Below are 20029 nucleotides of genomic sequence, written 5' to 3'. Positions count from 1 at the left end.
GATTAAACAGAGTTTTAAAAACTTGTCAAGGCTCGTGGATAGTTTAGGAAGTAAACATGGTGAATGTAGAAGTTGCCTATCCCGTTAGTATATACGTCCCTGTTAAAATGAAATTCTTTATTAAACATTGCATACATATCAATTCCTTTTTTTATTGTAGAGGTTTTTAAGTGAACAAAATAGTTTGACAGGTACAATTGATCCCTTATTTTACGCGGATATTTAATTCTGAGATCCCCCTGATTTGCACCTAACAGCGAAAATTTAAAATTGCGAAAAAGAAATTATATATGTATAATTGAAAATCATGAAAAGATTTACCTAAAATATTAAATGGAGTCGATTGATGTTCTATTAACATTGACAAATGGTGTTAAATCATTTTCTTTGCTGTTTCTTTTCCGAAATATTTACAATCCAGGTTGATTTGTTATTCATTGGCGAGAAACGACGGTGTAAGCAATATTTTACTGAATATCATAACAGTTATGGAATTTTTTTGAATGTTGATTTTAAATCTTTTAAATCTCAACCATATGAAAATATATTTTAGATTTTAATTAAAATCCACAAGGAATGCTTGAAAATTGATTGTGACCATGAAACAATGAAAAAAAAACACATTGTCTGATAAAAAGTACAGTATGGTTTTGCCCCCCCCCTTCCTCCCCTTCAAAAACAAGAAAGAAATAATTTAATGAGCAAACTATTTTCATTTGTACCTAAAATTCACTTAATTTTATCTGTAAAGCCAATTGAACTTTGTTTTTTATTTTATTACCATTCAGATTACTTTGCCTTCCAAAAGCTTGAATCGACTACCTGGTCTCAGTTTTTGTGTGAAATTTCTAAAAAAGCAGAAAAGACTTCTGAAAATCCAAGAATTCTAAGACAGTCAAGTGCCATCTACGGGGAAAATTGGCTTGCTAATGTATGGAGATACCTTGTAAATCTGCGACAAATCCCTGACCCTGTTCAAGAGTTGTTCCTCATTAAAACAAAGGAATCAGATGAATTGAAAAGGGTTTCTGACTCGTTTATTTGTGAGACAGGCAAAGATGATTGTCACATAAAAACCTTAGCCTATTTCAAAATTTGGGTTGTGGATACAAAGTTCCATGACAATTATTTTTTTAAACCAGAAGAAGGGGTTGTTGAAAATTCTACTAATGAAGGGAAGAGAAAAGTTTTGGAAAGATGTATTACAAATGGTATGGATGTATTTAACAATCAGAGCACTGATAAAGAAAAAGAATGGTTTAAAGAATTCTTACCAGATAGAATCCAAAGCCAATTGATATCATCCTTACGAAAATTGAAGATATTCAAATGTTTTTCAAGTGTTCATACTGTTTGTTCTGGATACACATCTCTGGATCAATGTGACAAAGTGTACATTGGAAACAGGGATTTTCCAATTCAGTTTCCAACGAAAATGATTATTTCTACAAACAATTTTGAAGAAAGACTTTTACTGGAGCTGAATGCCTCCCTTGTTGATTTAACTGACTGTGTGCAAAACTTGCTGGAAGAAGATGATGAACCACTTCTTAAAGCTACTGATGAAGACAAGCGTATGTTTTGTTTCTATGTATTAGAGAAAAAAACAGAACTTAAATATTGGGAGAAGATTCAAACTCTCTTGAATAACGTCAAATTTATAAGGAATGGAACAGAGCAGCTTTGTAGTGCAAAAGAACTATATGATCCAAATGATAGCGTTCTGAAAGAATTGTTTATTGGAGAGTCAAGGTTTCCTGAGGAGTGTGGTAATGCAATGTCTCTTCTATGTAACCTGACGTTTCAGAATTGTCACAGTCCAAACTTTATGCAAGATATTGTTCACACATGTCAGAACATTGACCTGATTTCGAAAGTCTTAAAAGAAAAGAAATCCATTGCTCTGTTACAAATCTTAAGACAGAATCCTCAGATGGTTGAATCGGTGTGCAAGAAAATCAACACATTCCAAATTGTGCCATTTAAAGAAGAAAGGGACACAAACTATCCGAAGTCAATGCACTGGTATACAGATTCAGGAAAATTTGTCTCTTTTGAGATGATGTATCATTCACAGTATATATTCATTATTGGATCAGTCCTTCCAACAGCTGAAAAAGAATGGGAGGAGTTTATTGATAAATCCAAACAACCAGCGTTGTCAGATGTAATTGAACATTTTGACAATGTTGTGGAGTGTTACGATCAAGATGAGCACACATGGTATAGTTTTATGATGGAGAAAGTTTATCAGTATTTGGCAGTACAAAAACAGCAGGATTTTGTGAAGCTGCTGCCGACAAATTGCGTTTTTACTGACAATGGATTTTTGCCAGCCAGTAAAATCTACATAGAACGCAATAAATTTGATGTGGATTTAAAACCATATTTTATCCCATTACCAAAAGAATACATTGCATTGAGGGCTTTGTTCGAAACATTTGGTTGCAAAGAGAGTCAATCAAGTTCTTTGCTTGTTCAGTCTCTAAATGACATAGAGAAATCGCACTTAAATAAAGACACTGAAGCGGACAACAATGAGGATCTAATAAAGGTAGAACAAATTCTTAATAAGTTGTCAGAGCTCACTGAAAAAGAGTTGTCTGATATACGAAATATAATCAGAGTGCCAATTCAAACGATGGATTCTGATAAATTGGTGTTCAAATTAGCTCAAGAGTGTGCATATTCAGATTCAGGTTGGTTCAGTAGAACATTTACAGAGGAAGACAATATATGCCTAATTCATTCACAAATTGACAAAAGAATTGCTGAAAAAATCGGTGTAAAATCATTAAAAAAGTTTACTTTATCAGACGCTGAAGAAATTTTTTCTGAATTTGGACAATCTGAGCCCCTGTCACAGCGGTTAAATCGTCTTTTAGAAGAAGGATACACCGATGGTCTTTCTGTTCCAAAAGAACTTATTCAAAATGCAGATGATGCTGGTGCGTCTGAAGTATATTTTCTTTACGATGAAAGGGAAAACGAAAATGCTAAAAGTTGGCTTTTGGACTCTGGAATGGAAGAATGTCAAGGACCAGCCTTATGGGCATTCAACGATGCAGTTTTCACGTCAAGTGATTTTGAAAACATCCAAAAGTTAAGTGGTGCAACAAAAAGACTAGACACAACAAAAATAGGAAAATTTGGTTTGGGATTCAATGCAGTGTATAATTTAACAGATGTTCCCAGTTTTGTAAGTGGAACACATTTAGTGTATTTGGATCCGCAAGGCAAATATTTGGTAGATGCAATTGTAAACGAAAGAAGTCCTGGAATTAAGCTTAATCTAAAAAATGGTGTAATGCTTCGCAAATTTGTGAATCAGTTTAAACCTTATCAAAACGTGTTTGGATTTAAATCATCCGTTTTTGCAGAAAATGAAAAGTATGAAGGAACATTGTTTAGATTCCCTCTCCGAACAAAATCTCAATCAAGGACAAGCGAAATTAGTAGTAAAGAATATTCTCCCCAAGAAATGGAAAAACTAATGAAACAGTTCTGCAAAAGTAGTGGGAATATGATTCTTTTTACACAAAACGTGAAACAGATCAAAATTTTCCATGCAGATAAAAGCTGCGTAGATCCTGATGGAGAAATGAAGCTTGTACTAACCATCAAGAAAGAAGAACAATGTGAACAAACATTAGAAAAGTGTGAAAGCAGTATACTAATGGCAGCTTCACAGCATTGCAGCCCAGGAATGCATGCATCAGAATTTCTTTCAACATTCAAAACAAAGATAATCATATCTAGTGAAGGCCACCCTTGGATTGAACAAACTTCACAATTCTATGAGGAAACTAATTGGGTTGTTTCATGGGCGCTTGGACATAACAAGTCTATGAGACTCTTCTTAGAAAACGAAAGTGACGGTGCGCTTCCACTGTCAAGTGTTGGAATTCCAGTAAATATAACTAATGGAAAATATTCTCCTTTGTTTCTTGGTACAAGAAAACCAAATTTAGATAAGTTTGGATTTTATGATACAGGTCACATCTTTTGCTTCTTGCCATTACCAATTAAAAGCCCACTCGCTTTTCATGTAAATGGAACCTTTGCTGTTTCCTCCGACCGTCAACGACTGTTGACTAGAACAGAAGACGATAAAGATAGCACAACACAGTCTATTTGGAATGATTCTTTACTACGTGATGCAACACTAGAGGCCTTTTTAGAACTCCTGATGTGGATGAACAAATCTGGAGCAGAGAACTATTTGTGTTATGAGTTGTTGCCGACGATGGATGAAGATGGACCATGGTTACCACTAAAAGATGAGTTCTATAAAGCTGTTTTTGAACGTAGTTTACCCGTGTTTAAAACGCATCAAGGATATAAAAATTATCAAGAATGCAACTTTTTGCATACAGAGATCAAGTCAGACAAGCATTTGAAACAGTTTGCGTTTGATATTTTATTAGAATATCCACTGGATGGAAAAATCATCACGGATATACCAGACGATATTTATGACAATTTAAAGACTTGCCATGGTATATTTTTTCTTGAACATGTCGTTTCATATGAGAAATTCATCACAAAGTCGTTTTTGCCAAATATTGCGAAGTATTGTGGCGAGGACGTTGACAAAATAGTTCAAGGAGCTCTTCGTTCAAGAAATCAGAATGTTTTAATGGCGTTGAAAAATAGTCATTGCATAACGACCTGTCCAAACGGTCTTCGAAAGTCTCCTAGTGATCTAGTTCATCCGCGTTCTTCAGTTTCGGGGATTTTCTTAACAGAAGATGAAAGATTTCCTATAAATTTGTTTTGCACGGATGAAGATTTTGGCATACTTGAAAGTCTCGGAATGATGAAAAATTGGATACCATTTGAACTTTTAAAACTGCAAACCAAACGTGTAGGAAAAATTTCGACAAAATGCGCCGTATGTGCCCTTTTTCTTTCAAAAAATATTGTTTGTTATCTGAGAAATAGCGTTCCAAGTGAATTAAAAAACGATTTGTCTGATATACCATTCCTACCTGTGAAGAGAAAACCAGGTAACTGGCCACGTATTAGATGGGCTATTGGTGCATCGACGCAGACTATTATGAGATGTCCTGACCACAAAGACGTTACATGCGGCTTTGAAATATTTGAAAAACCATGCGATTTATTTTTTCCGGAACTTATCAACTTGGTGGGCTGCTCTAAACCTCTACTGGGAATATGTGACGAATATCCGTTTTATAGAGGTGAACTCCAGATGCTTGGTTTGAAAGGGGAAAAAGATATTGACGTGCAAACTCTTAAATTTCAAACCATTGAATTGACAAAAAATCCAGAAAACGCTCAAATTAAAGAAATTGAAGAAATGTGCAGAGACATTTATCGTATTCTTTCAATGAGAATGGTAGAACCAGTTATCAAAGACTATGTATTAAATCAGCTTTCGGAAATGCCTTGCATTGTGACAGAAAAGACTTTTGTTTATCCTAAGCAAGTTATATTTTCATTAAAGCATGATTGCAGTCCGTTTTTTTATGGACTTAGGCCCTGGTGTATCGAACTTTTTTCTACGCTTATGGAAAAATGTGGAGTTCGAGAATCATTTGAGTCTGCTGACATCATTAACGCCTTATCGAGTATCAAACAACAACATGACAGAAAACAGTTGTCAACGGATACATTAGATTTGGTTTCTAGAATAACCAAGCTTTTTGAATACTGCGAGTCAATACCAGTTGAAAATCTTTTTCTTCCAGATACAAATGGATTTTTTCGCCATGTGAGTGAACTGTGTATTGATGATTTCGAATGGATATCTACAACGGAATCGATGAATTTTCTGGATACACGTATATCTCTTAAGGTAGCAAAAATGGTAGGCATCAAATCTAAAAGAGACCAAAGCATATTGAATGAATCTGAAGAAATTGGTGACGAATTTGGTCAACACGAGGAGTTGACAACCCGAATCAAACGGATTTTAGATGGATATCCAAAAGCAAGCTTATTAAAAGAACTTCTTCAAAACGCTGATGATGCAGGAGCAACAGAATTGCATTTTATCAAGGATTTTAGATCTCATGGAACTAAGCACATTTTTAGTGACAACTGGACGGAATTACAAGGCCCAGCTCTCTGTGTTTATAATGACAGTGTATTTACTGAAAATGACTTGAAAGGAATCCAGAAATTAGGAACTGGCAGCAAAACAGATGACCCTACCTCGACAGGTCAATATGGAGTTGGATTCAATGTTGTTTATCATTTAACAGATGCTCCATCGTTTTTAACAAGAGATTTGAAAAATAGCCTGGATACATTGTGTGTTCTAGATCCTCAGAGAAAATATATTCCATGTTCGTCTTCCATATTACCTGGCAGAAGATTTCTTAATGCATCAGAACTGGTACGACACAAATATACAGATATAATGCCTTGCTTTTTAGAGCAAACTGATATTTGGAAATCTTCACGTGGGACTTTATTTCGATTTCCACTACGCAATGGTGAGTCTTTGATGTCTCATAAAACTACAAGTTGTGATGAATTAGAACAACTATTGAATGTGTTGAAAAATGAGATAGCCGAATGTCTTGTATTTCTTCACAATGTGAGAAAAGTAAGTATTTCTAGAGTAAAGGAAGATGGATCATTGGAAAAAGAATTCTTTGTCAATGCCGAAATTTCAAACAAATCTGACGAAGAAAATCTTCACGCTTTTATTTGCAACGTACGGAAAAACATGAAGAAGAACTTTTCATATGCATGTAATGTAGAAAGAAAGGAAGTAAAATATCATCTAAATATACAGTGCAACAACGAATCTTCACAGGAATGGCTGGTTGTCCTAGGTTTTGGCTTTATGGATAAAAGTTTAATTCCAAGAAAAATTCACACAGCTTATGAAGAAAAGCAATTAGCTCTATTGCCGATGTCGGGTGTCGCATTCAACTTACAAAACAAGATTTTTACCCTGAATAAAGAGGTACAAAAAATTACCCACGAAAAACTTAAAAACTTTCGAGCATACTGCTTTTTACCACTACCTTTTTATACTGGGTTACCTGTTCATGTAAACGGACACTTCGCTCTAGATCATGAGGCGCGTCGAAACGTTTGGTGGCCTGATAGGGAAGATTTAAAGATGTGTTGGAACAAGTGTTTGATTGAAAACGTAATTGTCCCAACTTACATTTTAGTTCTAAATTATTTAAAAGCAGCTCTTTTTACAAAAAGCATTTCGAAAAAGCCATGGAGGCAGTTGGACAAATTTCACAGTGCATTTCCTTGCATGAAAGACATCAAAGATGATGTTTGGACACACACAGCAAAATCTTTATACAGTATCGTAGCTAAATCTAATTGTTGTGTTTTTCCAATTGTAAGAAGAGACTACGAAAATTTGGAAGTGGAATCAGTAGAGCAAGAGGAAAACGCACAAAATGTACCGCCACCTAAAGCTGAGACAGCAGAATCATCAATATTTATTCTAAAAGCAGAACATTTAGAGATAAAATGGGTTTCAATTGTCTCAGGTGAGTTTCCAGCTTACTTTGATGAAATAAAATATCAATTAAAAGACGATCTAATACAGCAAAATTACTATTGTACCTATGGACAAAGCCATTTGGAAATTTTGCAAATTTCATCTAAGAAGTCGGAATTTCTCTCGGGTATTCTCAAAGACCTTGGGATGAAAATTATTGAATCCCCGTTGTGGATTTTTAAAAGTATGAAAGATGCCGGAACTAATGTTCAAAAAGTTTCACCTAAGGGAGTGTTGCAGTTTCTAAAGTCATACAAAACAGAAAAGATGGAAAAATGTAAAATAGAGATGGTGAACGTTCATGCGTCAAAGACAAGATTCCAGAGTATTAATGGTATCTGTCATATTTTGGAGTACTGTTTACGAGACAAAACATTGACTGATTTGGACTTCGAAAATGTCCCTCTTCTTCTTTCACAATCTGGTGAAGTTCGTGAATTTGAAGAAACCAATAAAATCTTCGTAACATCAGTAAAAGATCTGTTGCCGCTGTCGACAAAACTGATTGCACATAGTTTACAATACAGTATGCTTCAGAAAACGGTGTTCCAGAAATTTGTGAAAAAATTGCTAATTCAGGATTTTGCCCTTCTTATACATTATAATGTCCCAACATTGTTTCGCCGAGGGACAGTAGAATCGTGGGAAAAGGACTCACTAAATTTACCAAATGGGAAGTGGATAAATCGTTTTTGGCTTTTCCTTTCGGAAAATCTTGCATATTTAAGAAAGGAATGCTTGAAGAAGAAAGAAATCGAAAACAAATCGAAAAAAGTTCAAAAGGAGCAAAATGAAGATGACGATATACTTGAACAGCTGTGTTGTCTTGTGGTGAAACACTTGGGGTCATGCAGCTTCTTACCTGCGTCTGTAAATAAGGAAGATAAACTCTTTCCTTTAAAAGAAGGAAAACACGTGTTGAAATTATTGAAAAAAAATGACTCACCAGAACAGTTGGCATTGGCAAAATTAAATGTACCTCTTTTGGATGTCTCTTGTAAATTCTTCCTACAACAGAATCAATATTTTGTAGACAATAATATTTTGGAAATCGCGAAATGTTTAGTAGCGACAGTGGAAAATGTGCTGGATGCATTGGACTGCATCTATTTTAATAGAGAGTCGTTAGTTCTTGAAAAAGAATCCTGTGCAAAAATGTTAGATTTGTTTGTTAGCCGGAAGCATATCTTGGAACAAAATCCAACTTGCAGAGATAAACTGAAATGCATTCCTTTTTATTATAGTTTGGATGAAAGACTGAGGACAATATCAGAAACTGAAACTATTATTTTGCCTACAGAAATCCCTTGCAATGGTCTGAATGAAATTGGATTGCAGAGGAGAACAGTATTCATCCAACAGAAAAGTGTTCCTATTTCTTTTTTTGAATACTTAGGATGTATAACATGCAAAGCTGCAGATCTCTATATATATCATATCCTGCCTTATTTCAATGCCATGCAAGCTACAGACATGTTGCATCATTTAATTTATATCAAGAACACTGTTATTCCTCAATTGAGCAATAATTTAAATGAGGAAAATACAAAACAAATGAATAAATTACGAGGTTTGCTGCAAAATGTTGCATTTATACCCGTTGGTATAAACAACAGACTGGCGTGTGCTTGTAATTTTTTTAATCCACACAAAGACATTTTTAAGTTAGAAAATAAGCTATGTTGTTCATCTGAACTTCCCCCACCTCCATATAATGAAGAAGAATGGGAAGGATTTTTGGTGCATTGCGGAATGAAAAGTGAAATGACACCTGATATATTTTTAGAACTTGCAAATCGGTTAGAGTCCTTTGCAAAGGTACACGGACTTTCTCAAATGGTAAAGGACAACTCTATTCGTATGGTTAAAATACTCTTTACCGACCTGAAGCTGCCCGAAACTTTAATGCTGTCGAGAATTCAACATGCAAGATTCCTTATCCCACAAGAAATATGTGAAGATTTGTTGACTTTAGCTCCTCAGTTTGTAAGAGAAGGCAAGCTACTTTCTTTTCACGAGACAACGTTGCCGTCAAATAAACATTTGGTTTGGACGGTGATGGACACTATTTCAGATGACATTACAGATGTAATGTGCAGGGCTAATATAACTGTTGCAGTAGAAAAACTGGAGTTTTACGAGTCACCACCCCTGAATATTGTATTGGATCACACGGAAATTTTATGCAACTCTATAATTAAAACAAATATTTTAAGGATATGTGCTAAAAACGCAAAATTAGATAGACTGGTTACAAAGATAATGGATCAAATCTACACCTACTTGCAGAAAAACTCAAGAGTAGATTCTGTGAATCGATTGAAATCAATTCCATTTATTTTCATCAAGGAGAAAACAATGTTTGTTAAACCTGAACAGGTTGTTTTGGATATCAATAAAGATGATGAAATACCTCCCTATTTGTGCAAGGCTTCGTTGCATTTTGGACAATTCCATTCCTTATTTGAAAAGTATGGGGCAGCAAAATCCTTAACCTGTGGTCATTTAGCAAAGGTACTATGTGAAATTCAAAAGACGTCCAAAGGTAATATTTTGGAGCCAAATGAAATAGCATGTACTAAAAAAGCAGTTCAAATACTATTTTCCAAACTCAAAACAGAACACGCAGAAGACTTGAATGTGTCGGCTCTTTACCTACCAAGCAAGAACAATACTTTAATTAAAAGCAGTGCATTAGTTTTCATTGATGATAGAATGCTAGAGGACAGAATTGGAGACAACATGCCTGAAGTTGATTTCTTTATTGGGTTTAAAGAGTTAGACATAAAAGTTTACGATCCTGTGTCCGAAGTAAGTAAACTTCAAGAGAAACATAGGCCTCGTTTACTGTCAAAGGTTGTAATAGAGCAGTTGGATCCAGATTGTAAACAAAACATAATACCCTCAGTCTTTGCAAGAAAACTACAAATATTTCTACATTCGAAAGAATTTCTTGCTGGTATATGCAGGCTCATCAGAGATGAGCACTACAAGAACGACATCCCTTGCGGAGAAGAGATAGAAATAGAAATACAGAACAAACTTCAGTCAGTCGAAGCAAAATGCGTTGAGCATCTTACAACTATCATGATGTACAAAAGCAAAATATTGGCAAACACAAGTGAACGAAGTTTAATATTTGCATCAACAGAGAAAACTGATTTAGATGTTCAAATATTATGCATTTATTTCTCATCATCTGGAATCCAAGATGAATCTAGTCTGATAAAAAGATTTGCAAAGTTGATTGCAATAAGCTTGAATGGTTACCTTGGAAAACCACTCAAAGACAACCAAATGCATCTTCCAGATATCATAAAATGCATAAATGCACCAAATGAAATAGAAATTGAATTAGACTTCCTTCGCATATGTAAAATAGAAGCAAACGTCGTATCTAAATTTTTACCTTTTATGCCAGAACTTGGTACAGAAATTCCTATTGCTCTTCATTACCTTTTGGACAACTCCTGCACTTACTTAGATCCAGGAGAGTATGTGGCCTATGAACTTTACGATCCGATAATCGATGAGGATGATGTTAATGAAACTGATCCTGTTTATATTTTAGCGAAAGTTCTTGAAACAAATGGCAATAGGGATACAAATTCAAATGCAAAAGAATGGTCTATGAGCTATATATTAGATATTGGAGGTGAAAGTCCAATAGAGGTTTTAGCATCCAAAGTATACAAATTTATTCGAAATTATGATGTTGACAAAAGTATCGATGTTACAGATGGCGCAGAGGTGTTTAGTTGGAATATCGATCGAGTGAAGAGTTACATAAGAGATGTATTGAAAAACGCATTTTTAAGAGGTAATCGGGAATTTAAAAGAACTTTAAAACGAATTCTTCTTCAATACCATCCAGACAAACACAAGGACAACAAGGAGTACTTTAATGATTTAACTTTATTTATTTACTTTGTGCGAAAAAGATTAGAAAATGGTGAACCAGTTGATGATGCAGCAATGTCTAACTTCAATAAAAAGGAAGATGTTCCAAAATCAAACTTCACAGTAACTGTTCTTGAACGGGGAACAAGGCATGTAAGAAATCAGGAAAGTTCCAGACAAACTGATGATTATTTTAGGCCTTTTTTCACAAGAGGTTCTCAACCTGGACAAGCAAGAAGGTGGTATCGGCAAGCAGAATATGACTTGCAGGCCTCCAAATCGGATAAACATCAGCCTGGCGCATACAACTGGGCATGTTACAAATGCCATCAGGTAAAGCATACTTTGCGATTTTTGCTTTATATAAAGTAACTGATTTGTCTCATCCTCTAATATTTTTATTTTTTTTTTTTGGGGGGGGGGGGGGGAGTTTATTTGACATTATTACACTGTTAACGAAATATATCTGACTATGTACTTACCTTTGAAATTTTATAAAAATGAAAATATTTTCAGCTACATTTATACAACGATAGGCACAATCATTCTGTACGAGTAAAGCTTGTTAAACTGTATATGATATATGTTTTAATATGCTGGTTTTCTAATTTTCAGCTCAGAGTAATGTTTATACATGAATATAATACACAGTGGTTGTAGTTACTTCAACAATTAAGTACTTTCTTTGGAGATTTCTGCGGGATAGGTATTTTTCTGCAATGTTTGTTACCTTAATAGCCAGCATGAATCATCCAAAAAGATCTTAAGAAATAGTGCGAATCATACTCGGTAGATGTAAATATATTGTTGTGCAATCGAGCTACCAATTTTTGGCGAACATACATGTAGTGAATTTCTTACCATGTAGTAAATTGATTGATTGTAAAAAGTAAGTTAAAGTAACTTAATAACTGCTAAATATAAATGTGCACCAACACGGTAGCTAATAGAAATAGCCAAATCTTCTTCTATGGGAATAAGTCCATAAGTGGGGCGTGTACATTTCAGTTCTGTCAGTTTCGGTCGCTGTAGTATTCGAGTAATCGATAAACGGGGCGTGTAAATTTCAGTCTGGCTGTATCTATAGAGCTATCAATTAATTATAACTTTCCCTAAGAAATAGTGCAAATCATACTTGATAGATGTTAATATATTGTTTTGCAATGAAGATAACATTTTTGGCGAACATACATGTATAGTGAATTTCTTGCCATGCAGTAAACTCTCCACGCACTCTCTAAAAGCATATTTATATTAATTTTATCTCACTTGTTCAATACCCAGTCTCTTTTCTGTAAAAATGAATATTAAGAATGTGAGGTTGTAATTTTAGTGTAAAAAATGACACAAAAGCCCATTGGGTGTACATGTGTCAAAATATTTAATCGAGAAATAATGACGAACCTTTTGAGGCCACTTTGAAATATTTTTTTTCTCTTTGCATAAGGCGACCGTGTCCTTTTTTGCATTTTTAATCATTTACACCAACGTTTGAATGTATATATTTATGCCTATACACATGCTAAAAAAGATTTACTCGGTATAGAGCTAGCGTTCTGCTCATAGTGCCATCAATGTTTTTCATTTTATGTGCATTGTATAAAATATCATTATATTTGAATTTGATTTTTTAATAGTCTGCAGAAAAGGCATTGAAGGCGTTGCTGTATCAAATCGATGCAGATCAAGTTGTCCAAGTACACAGACTTTCGGCACTAACGACAAATATAAATGACTCGGAATTGTCAACACTTGCCATACGTCTAGAAGGAGTAACGGGGAACTATTTTCAAATGCGTTACCCGGATGCCGTTTCTAGTGGAGATGGAATGAGAATACCATCGGATTTGTACAATGCTGCCAATGCTCAAGAAGCCATTGAATTAGCAGAGGAAATTCTTCAACGTGTCAGATCTAAAATCCCAAACCTATGAAAAGATTTTGAATTTGATGAAAGTAGGTACAGTGGTATCTGAGAGATTTATATGATGTTAACATTACTTAATATATTAATATACTAATACTAAAATGATGTTTCAGCTATGGGTGTATTATTTTTCTTTGAAGTGTGTTATGTTGTAAGTAATCTTCTCTATCTTAAGAGTGTATATTATGATTTTGTTTACTTTTAATTTTTATCAGTGTTGCATATATTTTATTTGGCTTGTATAATCTTAGCAGAAATGAAATTAAAAATGTGTTTATATATATATAAATAAGCATTTTCACTTTGCAAACAATGTTAAATATTATTAAGGAGAAAATTTATGTGTTACGAAATATATTGATTGTCCCTTTTTAAATGTACCCGAAGGTTTTAATGCTATTGCTTTTGTATAATTATAGTTGTTGATAGAGGATTGCTTATCTCTAAGTGATCATGAATTAAACTTGCAGTATATTCGTTGTCCTGTGAATTCATGTTTTATCTCCTCTAGACTAGTTTATTAAAATGTAACCAAAAACTCTTCGATTTATATGTTTTGTTTGTTTGGGTTTTTTATAGTGGAAGGGGGGCTTTTTTGCGTGAAGGAAGGACGATAAGAGTGTGATCTTGAATTATATATGTATATGTATTAGCTGTATATAATACTTATGTTCTTGTAAAATATTTTTATGAATGGAATAAGAGCGGTATAATTTGTTTTCAATGTTATAAACAAAACTATAAATTTACTGGAACGTAGTTAAATTTTTTAAGAAAGATCTATAATGAGAGTATCTTTGTTGACAACAACATTGAGTCATGACGTTATCAAAACAATTGTTTTTCTCGTCAACGCGAAATTGAGTTTACCATTTATTTTTTGATGATTTGAAACATCGAGCGCTTTTTGTGCCATCTGTGTCTTTGATGTTTAAGCTAATACAAATGGCGATGTTATTAAACTGAATTTGGATACTTACAATTGCCATAGGTGTGAAAAAAATGTATTTTTGCATATGATTTAAGAACTTCAGGAAATTGGCCCCTTTGCTGAAGTTAAAGAACACGTACTTTGTATTTAACAATGAGCAGTAATACTAGCATTTTGAGAATAAAATCGTCATCATTTGTTTTAATATTATCAAGATATTTATATATATTTGTTATGACATGATATTTTTAAGATTTTGGGCCTGATATGGACCTAATTAAAAAAATCCTTTTTTCTAAATGCAATGACATACTAGCATAAATATATATATAACGTTATTGTGAATAATATTATAATTTCAGTAAATGACAAAATTAATTTCATTTGTTATATTATTTGTGATTTCATACATTACTGTGTACGTAAGTATTCAAGTTCATTTGAGAATTTGTGAATTACGCAGTATATGTTGCATTGATTGTTTAATATGATCTTTGACATTGTTGTAGACGGTCGTGATTTTTTTTACTGTTGCGTTGAAATTCTTGTGAAATATTTAATTTTGAAAGTAATCAACGGGACTGTTGTTCTTTTCATTTAATATAGATATTTTTTTCTTCTTTGCTTTCAATAAACTGAAATAAAATCATATCGGTCTTTTCCACACCCTTCCTTTCAGTTTGAACAATGCTTGATATTTACATGTACAGAAATACTTCACGTGTTATTCGGTAGCCGCAGATAACATGTTATCAAAATATTTATAACACATGATGCATTCACGCAAAATATATGCTCTGTTTTGTGATTTTTGCGGGGATGAATGAAGCTGGCTTTGCATTAATAGGGGTCGATGGTCGTGGCCGTTTTTTAGACTGTATTGATCTCCTTTAAAAAGGAGAGCTCTCCCTAGGAATACTAGTATAGGGAAATACCAAATTTAAAAGATAAAACATATCGAATTTTTCTTTATTAATTGATAGTTTAGTTTAGTTAAAAGATTACATTTTAAAAGAACCTTGGGTAATAAGCTGAGGCATATGCCCACGCGTAGCCACAACTCTATCACTAGTATGTTTCAAATGACAATCACGCATTAGTATAATATGTGTAAATACTCCATGTATTTTTATTCCTGTGCTTGCATATCTCCAGAGAATTTATTATATGCGTTTACATAGAGTAAAGAATTCCAATCTTTTATCTTAAAGTCCATAATTTGTACCCCAAAATAAAGTAGCATGTCTATTTTTTAAAAATAATACTAAAGATAATTAATATAGCATTTAACTAAAAATCTATAAAATGATAAAGTGCATGTTTTGATTCATAATAACGCAATTTTTCTCTCTTTACATCAAATGGGTTCTTCGAATTTAAACAAAGATATAAAAATTACAACACGTTTCATTAGAATCGAACACCTACTTAAACATACATGTAATTATGTTCGAAGAACTCGCTAACCGCTACACCACGAACTCTCATGTTTGATTCCATTTAAGGTCAGACGACACGTTCCTCGAGAATCTTTTTTGTATCTCCTCGTAATAAAGAGTTCCAATAAAAAATATTAATTTTATACTTATTTTTAAAATGATTAAAATATAATTCGATGTGGTCATGTGTCTAGATGGCCGAGTGGTTAGAACCGTGGGCGATCACTGCCAGAAGCGTATAGGCTCTAGAGTTCGTAAGTTCAAATCCCCGACCCGGCCGAGATAGACTTCCAATTTAGTGAATATATGCATTTATTTTTATATCAGCAATTCAAATGTATTTTCAAGAAGATTATATAGGAAATTGCATACTCTAGTATTTTGCAAGAATGCCTGGTAAGGTACCCTAATTTTTTGCAAGACAGCCTGTCAAAATAGCAGTAAGCCATCAACAAATTCCTGGAAAAAGTTATATAAAATTGAGGAACGTGTCGTCTGACCTTAAATGACAAACTCAATTTAGTATTGCCCATCTATTCTTCGGTCGTGGCCATTTGATGAAAATTGAAGGAAGAAAACTTGCTTTTTACCATAGAGTGGGTCTTGATACCATTTTTTTGAAAATTGAAAAAGATAGGCATTTACATGCTTTAACAGTATACGTTCTTAAAAGAATGGTATGATGATCCACTCTATGAAAACTATAGTCTAAACATCCGATTTTATTAGCATTTTGTTGCTCAATTAGCATATACATATTTTGATATCTAAATATCAATTAAAGCTGAAGTCAAGTTTTGAAGGTTTTGGCGATACTGAATGCAAATGATAACTTATGTTTCATAAATGTAACGAAAGTGATATTTTTAAGAAGAAAAATTGTGGGTTTTTCAAATGGACTGAAGGGATTTTTCCCTCACGTTTTTTAAAGACCTGATGGTCAATTCGTTGACCACCCGGCTGCCTTACAAGATCATTATTAATGCGAACTATATATACTGTTTTGGCTTCAGCAATCGCTATCGCTATTTTGATAGCCTGCATGTAACACAAAAAAGCGCTTTACTGATTTATTTTAAATCATTAAATACATGTAAATATGTAGATATAAATTAAATAACTGAAATAATCAATTTCGTCAATCAGCACCTTAGAGCAAGCCAAAAGTTTCTTCGGCTATTTGGATGTTTATGGTTAGACTGTCTACTGAGTATGTTCTAAGAGTACGAAAAAGACAACGATTGAAAGATGTTTTTGAAGCTATACGTATTAAAATTGCTATCAAATAAGCTAAACAGTACATTTGAAAGCAGTATTTTTGAGTTAATGGGATAAACGTTTAGATATCCATACGCAGACAGGTCGTTTGACTGGATCACTACGATTTCAGTCTTCAAGTTGGCGTCTTATAAGAAAATCGAAGTGGCTGCATGTAAAGAAAACTCTATATAATTATATATTTACATTTTCCAGTGTCTTTGCCTGTGGTAACACTACGTATCGATTTTGTATTATATAACTCATAAAGCCAAATTGAGAGGCCAGCGGGGTTTGCTTATTTATATTCAAATATATTATCGTACGATGGTTTAAAATTTTATAAATATAAGTAATAAATAACCATTCTTTGAATATTGTGAGGTGATAATTTCGGTCGGGGCGTGATCAAATCTATCATAAAGCCCTTCGGGCTTTATTGGATTTGATCACGCCCCGACCAAAATTATCACCTCATAATACTCAAAGAATGATTCCTTATTCCTTATATACGTATATCGGGTGCATTCATTAAACATGTCAATTGCCTGAAACCATAATTTTAAACGTCAAACTGTATTAATTTCTTTTTGTCAAACTAAAATATTCATTTACAAGTACATGTAGTACCTTTTCATATTAGTTAGCGTGGATTAAAATGAGTACCTATAACTTTGCTTATCGTCCTTTGTCAGGCGTCCATCGTCGATGGTTGCTGGTTGGTCAAAAACAGATTAAAAAAGTTAAACATAATTGTAATAAATAGTTGCATATTTTGAGTAAATATGGCTTGTAAAATCTATAATTGAAAAGGAAAGTCCAACAAAAATAAAATCATTAAACCCACACTCAGGTGTCATAACTTGTGTAGACTGTGTTATCATTAGACATTTAAAGCATCAAGAAACATTCTTGAAAATGTTTAATGATTAATAAAACCAGTGTAAAATAGAGAAGTCAATGCATATGGCCGTTAGAGTTTCTGATGAAAGAGAACTCTTTTTGTAATGCAGTAGATTATCATGAATTTTTTAAGTATGTTTTGTTATATGACATCTATCTTAGTTCCTGGTACTCATGATTTTGTTGAATTTGGCATGGATTGTTGAAAAATAAGTCCAAGTCTTTATGCTATGTGGCAACCAAATTATGTGCATAGATAAAATGAACGTAGGAGCCTCTTCGTTTTAGAAGAGTTTTTAAAATTTGTGAAATTTATACCCCAATTGAACAGGGATTGATGTATTAAGATGGGTAATATATTGATCATATAATGGAATGTATTGATTAATTAAAATTCTCCTTCTTCTTGTCAGTGTTCGGAACGATGAATTGTTTTTTTAATTCCATGTATGGGGTTATCTTTCAATAAAATGCCTACATTACCAAGAAACTTAAAATCACGTCAAAGGTATCTGGTTACAATCCGTTTATCTAGTAGATTTTAGAAATGTGGCAAATGTAGTTCAGTTTAGTCTACCGAAGAGCGTATATCAATTAATACATGAAAACATTTCGTTTCTTGTCCTAATATTAAAAAAAAGAAATGAAGTTTCTTTTTTCTGAATACACACCGATTTTTGTATTATTGTCCGTCGTTTGTCGTTCCATAACCAATGAAACATTTTCAAATTCTTTGAATTCTCTAAGCTTTTGATTGATTTTAACTAACTTTAACTAAAGGCATGTATACAGCGTTTGTAGGTGAAGAAATTATCATTTGTAAAAAATATCACACACTAAAGTGCCATGACATTTGTATAAACAATGTAAAACCTGATGCAACTTTTGAAATCATTGGAATGTGCAGTTGTATATCGCCATTAGTACGTGTATATAAAGTGCCATTGTTCAGGAAACTGGACATCATTTAGGCATTTTTATGGTCAAAAGGGGTTCTTTGGTAAAGGTGGGACTGCTTGTTGTATAACTCATGAATGTTAAAATAATATTTATTACTTAAGAAATCTATAGAGAGCCATGATGTATTATTATGTAATATTTATGGTCCAAATATGGACACCCCACAATTTTATGAAAACATAAAAATGCACATTGATGATATGCAATGCTAGGATGTCATCTGTTGTGGAGATATTAATTTGGTTTTAGATCCTACTATAGATTGTTAAAATTATAAGGGTATAAATATAGATCCTTTTAGACAGTTACATGAAGATCTACGTAGATATACATGGATGAAACGATCCCCAGATTAGATTTTTTTTTATATCTGAATCATTGTTGTCTAGTTTAGAAACATGTACAATAGAATCTAGTTACAGGTAAGATCATTCGGCCATAAGCGTGTCACTTGTCTTTAATGATTTAAAAAAAAAGGAAGAGGGCTGTGGAAATCTAATAACTCCCTACTTTATGATAATGAATATTTAGAGTTTATTAGAGATATTATACTTCAAGTTAAGAAACAATATGCTGTACCAGTTTATAATACAAACAATTTACATCAGTTGCCAGATGAAAATATTCTTTTCACCATCAATGATCAGTTATTCCTTGAAACATTGTTAAATAAATGGAAATAAGAGGTAAAACTATTTCTTATTCATCATATATTAAAAAGAAAAATGATAAACGGGAAAAAGAATTGGTGAAAGAAATTAAAGACATTGAAAAGAATATTTCTGAAGGCAATGTAGATTTACTATATAACAAAAATCAGGAATTAGAAAAGCTTCAGTTAGAAAACATAAATTACAGGGCAGTTATTTTAGAAGTAGAGCAAAATGGATTGAAGAAGGAGGGAAACATCAAGTTATTTTTTAAAAACTGGAGTCCAGGAATTTAATAGTAAGATTATACCAAAATTGGAGTTAGATTCAGTGGAGGTACATGTAGTATATGACCAGACGGAATCCTGACTGAAACTGAAAAATTTGGCGTCCTATAACTTTATCAAATACAGTGTACAAAATTGCATCTCGGTGTATTGCTGCTAAATTAAAAAAATATATACATAAACTTATAAATCCAGATTAAACTGGATTTAATTCTAATATATATATATATATAGGTATAATGGAGAAAACACAAGGTTAATATATGACATA

General features: G+C 33.2%; 1 long non-coding RNA gene across 1 annotated transcript in view; it reads left to right on the top strand.

Moving 5' to 3' along the window:
- Positions 1–14911, top strand: part of LOC136272857 (uncharacterized) — a 45618-nt gene extending 30707 nt beyond the window's left edge. Inside the window, exons 7-8 of the long non-coding RNA XR_010710899.1 lie at positions 789–11737; positions 13042–14911. This is a non-coding gene — a long non-coding RNA (uncharacterized lncRNA). The remainder of the gene's footprint in view (positions 1–788; positions 11738–13041) is intronic.
- The last annotated feature ends 5118 nt before the right edge of the window (positions 14912–20029 follow it).

Source organism: Magallana gigas, chromosome 2, assembly GCF_963853765.1.
Source record: "Magallana gigas chromosome 2, xbMagGiga1.1, whole genome shotgun sequence".
Taxonomy (NCBI): Eukaryota; Metazoa; Mollusca; class Bivalvia; order Ostreida; family Ostreidae; genus Magallana; species Magallana gigas.
This window is presented reverse-complemented; position numbering and strand designations above follow the sequence as displayed.